A 4,896-nucleotide genomic window follows, 5' to 3' on the forward strand; every position below is an offset into this window, starting at 1 on the left:
GTTGTACCTCAAATCCTGTATCTATCCTGAAGGATAAACACAAGATATGAGGATGAGGCTCGATCAAATAAACTAAGGAATAAATGACATCCATTTGGTGTGCGAAATTTTTTTATTTGCCGAAAATTTCCCCTATTTAATATAAAGAATTAAATAGGGTTTATATTAAGCTGGGTTTGAGAAAAGCTTCCTATAAAGGCAAGCCCCTATAGTTAATTACACCCTATAGTGCCCCTATAGTTAATTACATCTTAAATGACCAAAGTCACCTAAGAAGACTCTCGATAAAAATCAAGAAAAATTATCTTTAAGGAGTTAAAAATTGTAGGACTTTTCAATGAAATCGGAAGTAGAGGTGTGAAAGGGAATTGATTCAAATTTGGAACATGTTGTTGTAGATTCCAAAAAAGGAAGAACTAGGGGATGTCATGGATCCAGAGGAGAACCTCGGTGACTTCCCAAGCTATCCTAATGTTTGGCTTCAGTTTTGAGGAGAAATATTTAGGTGTTTCATCCTGCCAATTTTATTTGTTAGGGCTTACATATTAGGATTTAGATCTTGATAAATGAAAACCTCAGAATCCTAAGACGAGTTTGGGCTTATATTGTGTAGCAAGGTTATACAAAGGCCTAAAGATAAGATGAGGATTGTGTGTGTGTGTGTCTATATATATATATATATATATGTGAAGTCTTATGGCTTTATATCTAAGGAAGGAAGATGGAAGATTGTTTTAGTTGGGGAAGATAGTATTTGCTGTTGAAGATGGTCATGTTGCCCACCATGCTAGCTCCATACTCGTTGCCGCGATGAGTTTGAGTTTTCTAGTGTGTCAAGTTATGATGTTAAATCAGGTGGCCCTATGGTTGAAGTTCTATAAATTTTATGTGAGCATTTTAAAGTTGATTAGAGCGACACCAGTTAGGATCCTACGGTTCCCTTGTTCCGGCATCACTATTTTCTATTGGATTCACTTAGTCCAAATGAACTTACTAAACTCAACTTAATGAGTTTCATAATTTCATTTAGACTGTGGGAAGTCTCGTTAGCAACCGTAGGTTACCTCCTCCGAGTGATTCCCGATCATCCGATAGAGATGTCTTAATTTAGTTGAAGTTATATTTTTGTGTGATGTTTGTGATTACATTTTGAGTTGTTTTATATTTGGAATGTTGTGGGGGTGAATTTTATCTTGGTTGATTTTAGTTTTAGTTTTGGTTTTGGTTTTGGTTTTGGTTTTGTGGCTATTCTGATAGTTTTAGTTTTCATGCAGGATGGCATCGTTGTTCAGCATGCAAATTTGCAGGTAAAAAAGTAAAATAAGAAAGTAAAAGAAAGACAATGCTAAAAACTATAAAAACGTACCTGGCGAGTCTTCTGTTCCATCACCTAAAACTCAAAAGGCATGTTAAGGCAGTTTATATGAAACAGGGAAGTAAAATTTTGACGACCTATTTAACCCTAGGTCATATCTTGGTGTATCTTGGTGAGTTTAATTAAGGATGATGTTGCCAAGCAAAATATATTAAGTTTAGTAGATCTAAGTTTAGTAGATCTCTGAGGATCTCCGAGGTATTCAACAGATCTAGAGAAAGAAGCAGGTTCGTGCTACTCTCTCGCTGTCAGGTGGAAAATCCCGAGTTCTTTCAAACTTATTATGTTGCTTAATAATTCATCCTATGGACACCATAATGCTCAATGAACATTGATGTATCAATCATCCCTAAGAATAAAGTAATTATCATCTGTAATTATATTTTGAAGATTATGTGGGTGAAGACCCTTAAAGAGACAAGTTAGTGTTATTGGAACACCTAACAATTTTTTGCTAGCCAAATTTTCACCTAACAATTTTTTGGTCCTAATTGGGCTTGTAGTGTTTGAAAGATGTTCTAATTTACTTTTCTAGTCGTCATTTAAATGAAACTTGATTTAGCCTAAGTCACTACGAAGCCCTTAATACCTATGTGAGTGTCTTAGTTACTTTTAAAAAGGTTAAGCTTTAGGTTGTCATGATTCATGATTTAAAATTTATTTGAATGTCAAAATAAGGGTATTAAATTGATTAATTATTGACTTCAAAAGTCATACTCCTAAGTCCTAGGTTCATTTTATTTTAATAACTTCAAAACTTTAATAATTTAGAAATTCATAACTTATCTTCTCAATTAGGAAAGTGAGGTTGGTTTCTACCAATTAACCCCTTGTATTTCAAACATCTAAATAAACTAATTAAGATCAGAGGTTGCCCATTTTCCTCCTTGAATTAAGCCTAAATGTTAATTAAGGCTAAATTTCCAAAAATACACATTTTCCCTTAAGGCTCTAACACTTCATAATTTATCAAATTTAATCCAAATGACTTTGAAATTTTTATCTTGCCATATTCATGAGTCAATTAAGACATCGGAGGAGAAAATGTGATTTTTGAAAATTTAATTTAATTTATATAATTATTTTCATGCAAAAATAGGATTTTTCAAAGAAAATTCCTAACTTGACCAAGATAAATCCTAATTCCTTAAAACTTCTCTTGGAGGTAGACCTAGACAAGAGAAGCCTTTAGACCAAATTTCATGATTTTTTGAATTTTAATTGAATTTTAAGAATTATCTAAACATATGGGGTATTTATTAAATAGAAAATATTTTAAATAGATAAAATTAATTTTTGTCTTTTTGAAAAATCCTCCTATGGTCAAAGAACTCAAAGAAGAATATTTTATATTTTTTTGACTTTTATTTGATTTATTGGAATTATTCTTAGTGAAAACCCATTTTCTCCTTTAAAAATTATTTTTATGCTTTTAAATTCACTATATTTTTTTAAAAAATTAGGAAAAATATTCTAACTATTCCTAAGTGCTTAGGAAGCAATTTAGAACACTTTCATGAATTTTATTATTTTTGTGATTTTATGGATTTTTAATTATTTAAATATTTAAAATAGGCTAAAAATAAAATTTTATTTTAAATACCATTTTATTTTTATAAAAATATCTCTAATCACAAAGAACTGAAAAAATTCAGTTTTATAATTTTTCAAGTTATATTTTGATTATTAAAAATCATTTTATTGCTAAAAATGTTATTTATCTTTAAAAATCAACTTAAGTTACCAAATGAACTTAAAATGCTTTAGAATTTTTATGGTGAGTTCTCTGAATCTTAAACAATAGTAGAGATCAAAAATCAAGTCGTTTAGTTGTTTGTATTTTCTAAAATTAATTATCTTAGTGATTTAGGGTTTGTAGATATTATGTGTATTTTGAATAACTTGGCACATGAGAAATTTTCCTAAAGGCTTTCTAGTCATCAAAAACCCTCTAAAATTTTCTTGAATTTTTCTAGGAAACAAGCTAATTTTCATGATTATTTTAAGCAAATAATGCACATATACTTGAAAAATATGATTCTCCGTCTAGGGACCTTCTCTGACTTTGGAAAAATTAGGGAATATTTCCTAAGATAGAGGCAACAACATGCTAAAATTTCAAGCCATAGTGTGATTACTATATGCATGGAGAATCAAAACATCCAAATCAGTATTTAATTAATTAAAAATAAAATATTCATCAAATGGACTCCAAATCATTTTTACATTGTTCTCCTTTGTTCACTGAGCAAGAAAGTATTTTTTTTTTATTTTTATGATTTATCTACACCAAGATATGAATTTTTGAAGTTAGGGGTATTTAAATAAATAGGAAAAATCCCTATTTATCTATTTAAACAGCGCGGCGCCATGTAGCTCCTAGGCAGCTCCGAACTCCACGCGGCGCACTCCCATTTGACACCATCATCCAAATAAGCAGTCACGCGTCCCGCTGTTCGTGTAAGGAAGCATTGTCCGGCTTCATATCAACCGATACATGCGCGATCGGACGACGCTCCGTCATCGTCCATGATATCCTAGCCCCACAACCGAATTTTCATTTTAAAACGCTAATATCTCACTCCATTTTTCAACCAAATTAAGTGAATTTTTTTTAAATGCTCATCTTGACTAGACAAACACATCCATAAGGTGATCAAGCCATCAAATAAACTCTAAGCAAATAGAAAATCAAAAGAGGCTCAGGAGGGAGAGAGATTTTATACCTTTGTTCTGAGAAGTGAAGCTTCAATCAAAGAGTCTTGGCACGTTCATTGTGATTCAAGGAGGCCAGGGATTGAGTCTCTGGTCTTGGTGTAAGGCCTAGGTATGATTTCAATTACGGTTGGATATGGCTATTGGTCTAGAGCTATGGTAGAGGCTCCGTGAGAGGGGAATTTGTTGGGGCTTAAGCTTCTTTCACTGTTGTGAAGGTGTGGGTGAAGTTAATTTGAGTTTGGTTAATTGTTGAGGTGTATTGGGCTCTGTCCTGATTTTTGGCAAGATTTTCAGCTCAAAGTTGAACTCCGGTAGTGGAAATTGGTGAGAGAAAATAGTTGGAATGCACTGAGGGGATCTTAGGGAAGCTCTGTGGTCAGTTTAGGGAGGTCTCTCTAAGAAATTTTTAGCACCCACTCCCATGGCCTTGGGAGGTGCTTTTTATAAAAATGGCTAAGGGGTGGCTGCCATGGCCAATTAAGGGGTGCATTGTGCTGCTTAGGTGGAGGGCTAAGGAGCTCTACAATTTAATTTAGCCGAGCAAGCCTCTAGGTTTGATTTGGGTGAATTTCCATGGGGGTGGCTCTCAGTTTTAAGCTTCTCCGGCTACTAGGCCAGCTGGCCCTGGCAGGGCGAGGTGGCTAGGTGCTCAGGCACTCCAGGGGAATCTGTCAAAGCAATTTAATGCAATGGGGTTTAGTTTTGGTAAGGGTATCTTAAGCATGTGTATTTTTGGAAATAAGATCCCTTAATGTGGGGGACTTTTGGTCCATGGCTCATTTAGCTTAGCTTGGGTTAGATGG

Source organism: Phalaenopsis equestris, unplaced genomic scaffold (genome assembly GCF_001263595.1).
Source record: "Phalaenopsis equestris unplaced genomic scaffold, ASM126359v1 Scaffold200479, whole genome shotgun sequence".
Classification (NCBI taxonomy): Eukaryota; Viridiplantae; Streptophyta; class Magnoliopsida; order Asparagales; family Orchidaceae; genus Phalaenopsis; species Phalaenopsis equestris.